The sequence below is a fragment of the Balaenoptera borealis genome, assembly GCF_965194805.1.
Source record: "Balaenoptera borealis genome assembly, chromosome: 5".
Classification (NCBI taxonomy): Eukaryota; Metazoa; Chordata; class Mammalia; order Artiodactyla; family Balaenopteridae; genus Balaenoptera; species Balaenoptera borealis.
The window spans coordinates 78,683,850-78,696,796 of NC_138862.1; the positions used below are offsets into that span (position 1 = coordinate 78,683,850).

Consider the following 12,947-nt stretch of genomic DNA (forward strand, 5'->3'; position numbering starts at 1 on the left):
ATAAAGTTAAAAACAGATCAGCAGTGTCTATAAAGAGAGAATTCAGGGGCAGTGTGGTGCCAGAGGTGGAACTTTGTGTGGCATTTAGGAAGCCTGCATTCAACGGATTGATCTGCCACCAATTTGCTGAGTTACTTGAACCATTTTCTTTTCTCTGGGCTCCAAGGGTCCTCTGTGAAACCAGGTAGTTGAACTAGATCATCTCTAAGATCCTTTTCTGTCCCAATAAATTAATATCTGTGCAGAAAGACCAAAATAATGTGTATTAATTATGTATATTACTAGACAAAAAGCCAAAGGATAACTTAGTGGCTAAGAGAAATTCTCAGATGGCTGCTGAGACCTGACCTTTCTCCTCCTAGAAGAAGAAGAAATCATCTTAAACGGTAGAATGAAAGACCTAGGGTGAAAACAAAAGCAGAACTCAGAGAAAGTGAGGGTGAATAATTACAAAAAGGGTAACAGAAAAAATATATGGAAGCTCCAGGGCTGAAAGTCCTTAAAAGAGAAGTTGATCTGCTTGGGAAACTTTAGATGTGCTTGTCCTTGAGGTGGTCACATTCACGGTTGAGGTGAAGAAGACTGAGGTCCAAACCAAAGGTATGACCTTTGATGAGCTAAGATTTCATGGTTCACAGTGCTGTTGTTGCATGTTTGTGTGTGTGTGTGTGTGTGTGTGTGTGTGTGTATGCTCACAGCAAATACTTAGAATAAAGTAAACATGGACACTTATAGTGCCAGGTGCATAGTAATCACTTAATAAGTCCTTCTTTAATGATGATGGATGAATAAATAAATTCACAGACCAAGTTAGGATGCTTACGAGTTTGAATGCCATATGAGTCCATTCTTAGGATGTTACATGTTATGGCAGTATATTTCCTGAACTGGCAGTCACTAAAACCTGGGTCTAATCCTAGCACCAATGCTAACTTTCTGTGTGGCTTAGAGCTGGGCACACTATCTCTGGATCTTCATTTCCCTTTGCTATGTTTTCGCAGTGTTTGTATCCTCCCAAAACTTATATGTTGAAATCCTAATGCCCAAGATGATGGAATTAGGGAGTGAAGCCTTTGGGAGGTGATTAGGTCATGAGGGCAGAGTTCTCATGAATAGGATTAGTGCCCTTATAAAAGAGATCCCAGAGAGGTCCCTCGCCCTTTCCGCTATTTGAGGACACAGAGAGAAGGCACCATACTTGAAGCAGAAAGCAGGCCTTCACTAGACGCTGAATCTGCTGGCACCTTGATCTTGGACTTCCCAGATTCCAGAATTGTGAGAGAGGAATTTTGGTTGTTTATAAGCTACTCAGTCTTTGATGTTTTGTTACAGCAGCCCCAAAAGACTAAGACACACTTCTTATAAAATACTAAAGGCTCTAGATTAGTAACCCTCTAGAAGACACTCAACTATGCACATATCTAGCATTTCTGACCAGAAAGAGCCAAGGATTATCTACTTTTGGGTTTCATTTAAATGACATACAGAATTTTTTTTATTTTCCAGAAGGTGTACGAATGGATTATTTGGATGGATATCATTTTAAAATTTACATTCTTACTTTCTTAAACAGTTTATATTAAAAATAACTAATTCTTTTATGGCTTAATAAAAATCATCACGAACTCCAGATTTTAAGACATGGAAGGGATTTATTATTCATGTATGTCCTATGTCCTTCACCCATTAACTTTGCCAAAACAGAGACAGAAATTTAGAAGAGTACCTAGATTAATACTTAAACCTCCATACTTCTTTCCTATCCTCTCATGTTTTCCTTTAAGAAAGCCAACTGTTGTATATGAAGAGTAAGGCTATTACTCAAGTTCTAAAACATTCTTGACTGCTAACTTTATTAGTTCTTATATCAGCTCTCTCTTCTCTCACCATCAGGCTGTCATTTCCTGCTGCTATCAACACTCCTGACTCCAGAGCTCTTCTTTCTAATTTGCTATTTCTATACTCCTATTGACAGGTTAACTAGGAATGCGTTACTATTGGAGTCATGGGCAAATAATTAAACAAACAAACAAACCTCCTTCTCAGGCCCTTTCCTAAAGGGAAATGTGTCCATCTTATAGCAAAAGCTTTGGTTTCACAGATGCCACTTAAATGGAAAGCTAATCCCATAAGGTTGAGGGTAAATAAGTTTTAGATAAAGGAGAAGAAACTGTATGGTTCTTTTAGTCTTGAGCACCTAAATGCTCATGCTTTAGAAGGTCATTTGGAGCTCCATGCTTGTCAGAATGAAACAAATTTTGATCCCAGGATTAAAAATGATAACCTGCTTGCCACTGATGAAGATGACATGAAATTTTGTCATCCTTAGAGACATACTCTGGTAGACTGGTGTTATGATATTCTGTACAAGGAGCCTCATATTCTGATCCTTCCTTCAAACCTTTTAGAGTGTAACTCCCACAATATTTAACAATTGCTTTGAGTGTCAACATTATCAGCAAATCCCCATTAACATTCCTCTATAAAGCCCAGAGAAATTGCTCTGGATAAAATTGTAAATAAGACTTAGAGGTTGGAACAATCCCTTAGAGTTTAATCAAAGAAGGTTTCATTTATTTAACACATGTTTAATGATCTTCAACCCTGTACCAAGTACCATGCAAAGAGCTTGAAGAATATATAACAAGTCTTCAAGAAACTCAGAGAAGTCTAAAGGTTTTGTAAAGTAGATGGTCTATTAGCTGGGGTTTGATGGATATGAGGACTTTGATAAGTCAAGAAGGTGATTGAAAAAGAATAGCATTAAGTGCACTGAAGACAGAGGAAATCATGAGAGCAAAGACTCAGTTGGGTTGGGATTGGGGAGAGAAACAGAGAAATTCAGTGTATGTGTCATGATTTGTATTTTTATGATGCTCTTATCTATTTCCAGTTTGACTACATACGAGTCAGCAGGGTAGTGGGAGACAGGCCAGAATAAGGCTACATAACTGGTAAGGTTGAGGTTAGGTGGTTGATCAGGACAGTGAAAGGTCTGGAGCAGCCTAACCCTAACATAGAAGCTAAGATGGGACTTCTCTGGTGGTCCAGTGGTTAAGACTCCATGCTCCCAATGCAGGGAGCCCTGGTTCGATCTCTGGTCAGGGAACTGGATCCCGTATGCCACAATGAAGATCCTACGTGCCGCCGCAACAAAAGACCCAGTGCAGCCAAATAAATAAATAAATAAATATTTTTTAAAAAGAAGAAGAAGAAAGAGCTAATGAGAAGCCACTGGAGAATCAGTGGGGAGTGTTTTAATTAAATGAGAAAATATGTCCCTGACAGCCACACTCAAAACTACAAAACATATCAAAAACAACAACAACAATAACAACAGCCCAAACAAAAATGAGCAGAAGACCTAAATAGACATTTCTCCAAAAAAGACATACAGATGGCCAACAGGCACATGAAAAGATGTTCAACATCACTAATTATTAGAGAAATGCAAATCAAAACTACCATGAGGTATCACCTCACACCAGTCAGAATGGCCATCATGAAAAAATCTACAAATAATACATACTGGAGAAGGTGTGGAGAAAAAGGAACCCTCCTACACTGTTGTTGGGAACGTAGATTGGTGCAGCCACTATGGAGAACAGTATGGAGGTACTTAACAAACTAAAAATAGAGTTACCATGTGATCCAGCAATCCCACTCCTGGGTATATATCTGGAGAAAATTATAATTCAAAAAGATACATGCACCCCAATATTCATAGCAGTGCTATTTATGACAGCCAAGACATGGAAGCAGCCTAAGTGTCCATCAAAAGATGAATGGATAAAGAAGATGTGAGATACACACACACACACACACACACACACACACACACACACACACACACACAGGAATATTATTCAGCCATGAAAAAGAACGAAATAATGCCATTTGCAACAATACGGATGGACCTAGAGATTATCATACTCAGTGAAGTAAGTCAGACAAAGACAAATATCATACGATATCACTTATATGTGGAATCTAAAAAAGTGATACAAATGAACTCATTTACAAAACAGAAATAGACTCACAGACATAGAAAACAATCTTATGGTTACCAAAGGGGAAAGGTGGGGGATAAACTAGGAGTTTAGGATTAACAGATACACACTACTATATATAAAATAGATAAACAATAAGTACCTACTGTATAGCATAGGGAACTATACTCAATATCTTGTAATAACCTATAATGGAAAAGAATCTGAAAAAGAATAGATTTGTATATATAGGTACAACTGAATCACTTTGCTGTACAGCAGAAAGTAGCACAACATTTTTACAATATAAAAATGTTATACTATATATAACAAATATATTTCAATCAATCAATCAGTAAAAAAAAGAGACATTTATCCCAACCAGTCGTTCATTCCCCCAGTGAACCAATGTAAAGACAGTCATTTTGTTTGTTTGTTTGATTGTTTTAACATCTCTATTGGAGTATAATTGCTTTACAATGATGTGTTAGTTTCTGCTGTATAACAAAGTGAATCAGCTATACATACACATATATCCCCATATCTCCTCCCTCTTGCGTCTCCCTCCCACCCTCCCTTTCCCACCCCTCTAGGTGGACACAGGGAGGGGGAAGGGTAAACTGGGCAAAATGAGAAAGACAGTCATTTTGGAGCTCACATTTTCATTTGTACTCTCTCTTCATCTAAATTAACCCACCCTCTGCCTTTCTCCACAGTGCTGATCCGAACAGCTCAGAAACTTAAAGGCACTTCCAGATGCCTATCAAATTCGAAACACTTTCCCAGCCTGACATTCAAGCCCTCAAACATTAGAGTCCTAGCATTCATTTCCAATATTCAAAGCCAGAACTCCTCAAGCCTCCAACCAAACAATTCAACTTGCTGAGCCTATCTTACAGCATGTGTGATAATTTCACCAACATGAAAGGATTCTGAATATTTGTCTTATATCATCAGATGAACTGGAACTGTTCAAGAATAGAGTCTATGTCCAAACCATGGCCATTGCCTTCACGATATCCACCTTATAATTCATGGCCAACCAGTTTTGAAATGAATAGACCCATGGTCTTTACTGTTAAAAATACAAATCACAACACAACAGAAATATTCATCCCTTAGACCAGATTGATCTGGCTGCTACTTTTTCCTTTCATTAGTCTACATTTCTGAATTTCAGAGTTTTAAAAATGAGCTCTTGAATTGTTTTCTGTTTGTTTAAGGGAGATTGGGGAATCCATCCATTCTGAGGTATACATAGAATGAGATTTTTAGAGAAATGTCCAGGACAGAAGGGGTTGTACTTTTGTATGCAGGTAGTCTATCTGTGATCCTGCTCTGAAAGCACTGTGCTGCTGAGGCTGGCATGCCAGTTCCATATTGGGGTCCTTCTGTGCCAAGAGGCTGCCATGTATACAGAGGAGAGGTTAACTCTTACAGAGCTACCAAGAAAAAATGCCACACAATAAAGGAAACAATTTTGAGGCAACTCCCTCTATTATCAATTGGGTTATTTGGCAAATTGCATTGGCTTCAGGTTTGTATAAGTTTTTGTTCCTTTCTTAAAAGGAAGTTACTTTTGAGCACCCCCAAATAACCAAGTTTCAACAAGCACAGAGTAGCTAAGTTAAAAACAAAAAACACCCAGCTTCTTCTGAGAAAAACATTTTTTGAATCTTATCTGTTTCATTTCCTCTCAAGAGAGGTTGAGAGTAGATTGTCTGGAACACATAAAAGGGCAATTAGAGAGACCAGTTATTGCAAACTCCTGGCCCACCGCTCCATGGCCCTTTGGGAAACAACCGGGGCTGCCCAGAAAGGCAATGGGCGCAGAAGACTGACTGACAGAGCAGAAACCCAGATCCTCTCCTAACACTGCCCCTTGGACCATGCTCTGATGGCTGCAAATGTTTTGCTTTTTCCACTTTGGGGGAACTGAAACAGAATAAATTTCAAGAGATTGAATGTCATATACTTATTTATTTTTCCCTTTAAGTTTATGAAAACACTTCTTGGGGAAGTTTATTTATGGTATTTAATACAGTACATTTTGTGGACAAAGCAAAAATGTCCATCTCTAACTTCCACACAAAAATGTAGTCACAATTAACACGGCCAACGTGAGCCGTTTAAACTGTTCAGCAAGAATTGGGTGTTCAGTGGCCCTTTCCATCCCTGACCAAAGGGAATACTCTACCTATCACAAGTGAAACTCAGACAACAAAAAAACCCCATGGTATTTAATGAGGTACTTTGATGTAATAAAAGATGTCATGAAGTTTAGAGGATACAGACCTGGGTTCAAATTTCAGTGTCTTCATTTCCTACATGGTCTGGGGAAGTCACTTTAATCCTCATAGTCTGTTACCTGGTTTGCAAAATGAAGATAAGAATGCCTAGCTTGCAGAACTATTGTAGGGTTATATGTAGAGTGTCTGGTACCTCTCAAAACAGGTTTAAAGCACTCCTTTAGCAGAGCTCTGTAAATTAAATCAAAAGAAGAGTCTGAATTCTCTTGCCCTCCTGCTAGTTTCTTTTGCATTTTTGCAAAATCTGCCAATCATAATTTGATGGGGGAGAGTGTGTGACAAAGAAGGAACATGGTGTAAAATACTAAGCTATGTACAAAGTTAAGAAATTCCAGATATTTCCTGAAATAGAACTGATTTACCTACATTCCACAGTGTATATTTGCTTTGAGGTAAGTGAAGTAGGGTTTACTTGATGTTTTTGATTTATCTTCATGTTGAAATAGTATTGTTTTGCATACATATGAGCTTGGGGTTTTATGATTTTGTTTTTACTTAAGATTTACCTCTACCACAGAGCTTTATATTTCCACCCAGGCCCAGAGCAACAATACAGATAGAGAACTGAGATCCTTCCTCTTATTTCAATCCTTGTGTTCTCTCCATCAGTGTGGCAGCTTTGCATACATGAGTGAGAACAATCAGCCCATCTCTCCAACTTCCACCCATAGGTGTGCTTCCCAAATGGTCATCTCTTGGTCACCGCTCAGGCCTAAGTACATGTCCATTGGCAGCATGGTACGCTCTTGGGAGGACAAACCCACTGAAGAGCCCTGAAAGCAGGTGTGAGGCCATTTGGGCCAAGAATTCTAGCATCTCAGGTACCCAGAGCATGGTTTAAAACAATGCTTGACAAACTTTAATACATATTTGAATCATCTGGGGACCTCGGTAAAACACAGATTCTGATGCAGTTGTTGGAGTGGATCCCGAGGTTCTGGACTATACTTCTAATAAGTTCCCAGGTGATCCTAATACCACTGGTCCTAGTAACAAGTAGCTGGCACGGAGGGACATGGGTTATGGGTGGGTATAGCCCTTTGGTCCTAAATGCTCCTAACCCTGTAGGGATGGCCACAGCTAGGTAAGGATCAAAGGAGGGTTATCTACAGTGAGGACCTAGGGCAGGGGTCTTGGTTGGCTGGTGGAAGGCACAATGGTTTGTACATAATTGCAAGGCAGGTATGTAAGAGAAGAGGGTTCTGTTGGTAATCTATTATAGTTCAAGGCAAAATCCAAATGCTAAAATTGAGACAGTTTTCCTACCATATAATGGAATTATCAAACAGAAACCCTCAAGAAAATTCATTTTTCATCAAGAAAATTGACTTGTATTAGGTTTGCTTGAAGATTATTCTAATGTTGACAGTGATACAACTTTCTATCATAGAATCTCCCTCTGTGTGTGTGTGTGTGTGTGTGTGTGTGTGTGTGTGTTTTAAAGCAACAGCAATGACAACAAACACCTAGTTCCTTCAACCATTCCTCACTTGAGAAGGTCAAAAATCCCTGATCATCCAACTTACCCTCTTCTGAATATGTTCCAGTTTCTCAATGCCCTTATTAAAGTATGTGGCCAAGAAAGGAAAACAATGCTACAACAGTGATTCAGGCACTGTGGAATACACTATGACAGCCCGCTCCTTTTTTCTAGAGGCTGTATATCTGTTAATTTAGCCGACAACAACATGAGCTGTGCTGGTGACTTACCACAAAGCTGACTTACCTGGAGTTTACCATCAAGTACAGTTTCTAATTCCTGAGTCTTTTTCACATATGCTGCTGCTAAAATATCTTGTGAAAAGTTGATTTTTCAAATTGACTTTTGGAGAAAGTAGACATGGAAAATATAACTCATAGTTAAATTCCACCTTTGGCACCTGATCTTTCATAAAGAAGTTTTTGATCAGAAACTATACGGCAGAACAAACAAGCCCTTCCGATGACTTATGTAGGCTAAAAGCTCAAGGCAAAAGCAAAAGGAATTCAACATGCTATATCATGGTAAGACAGGCATTGAATTACCAACTTATCATACAATGTACCTCCATTTTAGAACTAATTATTGAATTAGGGGAGATAGAACCCCAAACAGGTGACATTGATAGATAGATAGATAGATAGATTGATAGATAGGTCTCCTATCTCCTAACCTGGCCAAAGCTTAAGAAATGGCTTAAGTGTTAAAAACAAAAGAGATAGTTTAAAAATGAAACCAAATAAATCATCTTCCCACAACATAATCAGAAAGTGGCAAAACATTTCAGTGTCTGGCAAAATTAATTCCATTTGTATTATGAACATTATCCAAAATGCTGTAAGAGCCACAAAGACAGTTTGAGCATTGTCTTTAATTAATCCTGCATCATTCCTAATACAGTAGCGTGCACCCTTGGGAACTTCTAATCATTGAAATTAAAATCTGTACATACATGAATCCCCTAAAGATGCTTCCGGTCCAACTACAGCCTTCTTCTACCATATCCCCACATATTTCTACAGACAGCAGAGAAGAAATGAGTCTCAGAATATCAAAGTAGCTTCTTCATAATAATTTAAAGGACAAAGAGACCAAGGCCCTTTTTGTAATCAGAGTGATGCCCAATAGAGTTTCTGTTAACTAAGTACTGAATACTAAACAAAGATGAATTTCCATTTAAAGCCATAGAGACAATGGAGTTTTAAAGATGTAAAGGATTGAACTCTATCTTAGCAACAATAATATTCATTCAGCAAATGTGAGCTCAGTGGGACCAAATACTGCCCTAGCAGCATTCACTGGTCCAAACACTGCCCAAGCAGCATTCACTGGAGATAAGCCAGGGAAGTCCTCTGCAATAGGTTGTTCACAGTCTACTGGGAAAGACCTATGTGGTCTAAGAAAGAAAGGAGGAGAAAACCATGAAAAGCAAAAAGGGAGATTCCACCACTGACTTAACGATCAGTGAATACTGAAAGAAGTAGCAATTGGAACATGAAGGTATAAGAAGAAGTGGATATCCATAGATGAGAAAGGTTATTCCAAATAGAAAGACATGATACGAAGGCATGAATGTGGGAAAGTGTTGGAGTTTTTCTACTTCTCACCCTAGGCAAGGTGAATATTGAGAACTGTCAATATTAATATTGCACTTAAATCATGAACCAGTTTCTCCCTGCTCTAAAATAAGGGAGAAATTCTCTCTCTCCTCTGCTCCCATTGTGTGTGTGTGTGTGTGTGTGTGTGTGTGTGTATTAATCAGACAGTTTACATTCATTGCCTGTACATCTTATGGCAATCTTTCAAAGCAGATATCAATTTCTAGATTTATGAGGAAATTGAAATGCAAACTATTCAAAAAGCCTAGTTGAAAGTAGTGAATTATTGTCTTTGGTCTATTTGACCTTAAGGCCTATGTATTTCCCCCCAAGATACACAGCCTACTCTTCATCTCTCCAAAGGGGGTAGAGGCAGGCTGGCAGTAGGTTTTATCCAGCCAAACTCCTCCCAAAAATCGTGTAAGATGCAGAGTCTTTCAGTAATGTTAGTTTATCATTCTAGTTCTAACTTTGCTCAGTCTCTCCCACTCAAGAAGTAAAATGGGTCCCAAGCACAAATTTTACTATCTCATATGGTGATATTATGCCATCAATCTGATTATTACATTATTTAGAATTAGTTCCAAGAAAGTGCTTGCTTTTTTCTTTTTCTTTTTTGTTTGTTTTGTTTTGCCCATCTGTAGGATCTTAAATATCACTGTTGCAGAAGCAACACAGTCTGAATACTGGATCCCAAATCTTCTTCACACTTATCCTTCTCTAGAAACTTAAATTTCAGTTAAAATCACCAGTCAGTCCCCCATGGGCAGAACCAGCTGGTGGGAAGGTTAAACTAACAGGGAGACATTCACATATTTCATATATCCAGCTACCCCTTGTACTTAGAATATTGCATCATATTCCCAGAAGAAATTGTCAAACATTGCACAGAAAATGTTGAGTGTTCCAGTGTGACTTAAGCCTAGTATACATGGGAGAAGAAGTCAACCCAGAGGTTGGACAAATAGACTGGAGTCAGGTAATAAAACATATTGAAAACTAGGCTAATGAGTTTATCCCTATCCTGTAAGATATGATCCTATAAACAACTGGGGGCTGAGGAAAGCTTTTCATAAGAGTAGAGATATGAACTTGACCACAGCTTTGATTTAAAGATTAAGTGGTCAAAACTTGAGAGGCAGGTTGGATTTGGGAGAGTAAACAGTAAATGAGATCAGTTAGGAGCCTCTGCGAGAAGGAATCGCAAGACCTGGATCAAGGCAGTAACAAAAATATTAAAATTAAAAAAAAAAAAGAACTACAAAACTACAGTAATCAAGACAGTATGGTACTGGCACAAAAACAAAAATATAGATCAGTGGAACAGGATAGAAAGCCCAGAGATAAACCCACACACATATAGTCACCTTACGTTTGATAAAGGAGGCAAGAATATACAATGGAGAAAAGACAGCCTCTTCAATAAGTGGTGCTGAGATAACTGGACAGCTACATGTAAAAGAATGAAATTAGAACACTCCCTAACACCATACACAAAAATAAACTCAAAATGGATTAAAGACCTAAATGTAAGACCAGACACTATCAAACTCTTAGAGGAAAACATAGGCAGAACACTCTATGATATACATCAGAGCAAGATCCTTTTTGACCCACCTCCTAAAGAAATGGAAATAAAAACGAAAATAAACAAATGGGACCTAATGAAACTTCAAAGCTTTTGCACAGCAAAGGAAACCATAAAAAGACAAAAAGACAACCCTCAGAATGGGAGAAAATAGTTGCAAATGAAGCAACTGACAAAGGATTAATCTCCAAAATTTACAAGCAAATCATGCAGCTCAATATCAAAAAACAGACAACACAATCCAAAAATGGTCAGAAGATCTAAATAGACATTTCTCAAAAGAACATATACAGGTTGCCAATCAACACATGAAAGAATGCTCAACATCATTAATCATTAGAGAAATGCAAATCAAAACTACAATGAGATATCATCTCACACTGGTCAGAATGGTCATCATCAAAAAATCTATAAACAATAAATGCTGGAGAGGGTGTGGAGAAAAGGGAACCCTCTTGCACTGTTGGTGGGAATGTAAATTGATACAGCCACTATGGAGAACAGTATGGAGGTTCCTTAAAAAACTAAAAACAGAACTACCATACAACCCGGCAATCCCACTACTGGGCACATACCCTAAGAAAACCATAATTCAAAAAGAGTCATGTACCACAATATTCATTGCAGCTCCATTTACAATAGCCAGGACATGGAAGCAACCTAAGTGTCCATCAACAGAGGAATGGATAAAGAAGATGTGGCACATATATACAATGTAATATTACTCAGCCATAAAAAGAAACGAAATTGAGTTATCTGTAGTGAGGTGGATGGACCTAGAGCCTGTCATACAGAGTGAAGTAAGTCAGAAAGAGAAGAACAAATACCGTATGCTAACACATATATATGGAATCTAAAAAAAAAAAAAAAAAAAGGTCTAGGGGCAAGACAGGAATAAAGATGCAGACCTACTAGAGAATGGACTTGAGGACGTGGGGTGGGAGAAGGATAAGCTGGGATGAAGTGAGAGAGTGGCATGGACATATATACACTACCAAATGTAAAATAGATAGCTAGTGGGAAGCAGCCACATAGCACAAGGAGATCAGCTCGGTGCTCTGTGATCACCTAGAGGGGTGGGATAGGGAGGGTGGGAGGGAGGGAGACCCAAGAGGGAAGAGATATGGGGATATATGTATATGTATAGCTGATTCACATTATTATAAAGCAGAAACTAACACACCATTGTAAAGCAATTATACTCCAATAAAGATGTTAAAAAAAATAGTTAAATAGGTAAAACTGTTCTATTATGGAGATTATCAATTTTTTTTTTTAAAAAAGAAAGTAAAATCCACTATGTTCTGCTTATAAAAAATACTCCTAAAACAAAACCACACGTAAAGACTGAGTATAAAGTGATAGAAAAAGACATGCCTTGCAAATTATTGTACAAAGTATTTTAGCAATATTAATATTGGTCAAATAGAATTTGAATAAAAGAACATTAAGAGAAATAAAAATTTTAAAATATTAATAAAGAACAATTATCACACACACACACACACACACACACACACACACACAAAAGAGGTAGACTTCAGAGTCAAAGGTAATAGGTTCTTGACCTCAAGTTGGAAATATCCTTGAAAAATTGTTTAGTGCACCCTTCTCTCAGCTTTTTGATGGCCCTGAGGTTTGCATTCTCAGTGAGTGAGAAGACAGTTGTGCCCTTAACCAGAAGAGTCAGAGCAGGTCTGGGAGGAATATGGGTTTATTCCCCGTCCTGCTGAGTTTGAAGAGTCTGTGTTGTAGCAAACCCACCCTTGGCATTTCTTTGCTTCCTTTCCTGCCACATCTTTCCCCACCTTCCCTCAGCCAAACCCTCTCCGGGAATGAAAGAGCTCTTCAATTATCCAGGCCCCAGATCTGGAGGCCCTCGGTTTTACGTGCAGAAGGGAAAAAGGAAAGTGGCTGGTTCCTGCAGGCACTTTGCCACCAGCGCTCTTCCCAGTCTGCGAAGGTGAGGATAGAAGATGGGGG

At 38.4% G+C, this 12,947-nt stretch overlaps 1 protein-coding gene across 1 annotated transcript in view; it reads right to left on the reverse strand.

Annotated features, from left to right (window-relative positions):
• TPRG1 (tumor protein p63 regulated 1) overlaps nt 1-12,947 on the reverse strand; it is a 376,146-nt gene that overhangs the window by 32,040 nt on the left and 331,159 nt on the right. The gene's annotated exons all lie outside the window — the stretch shown is intronic.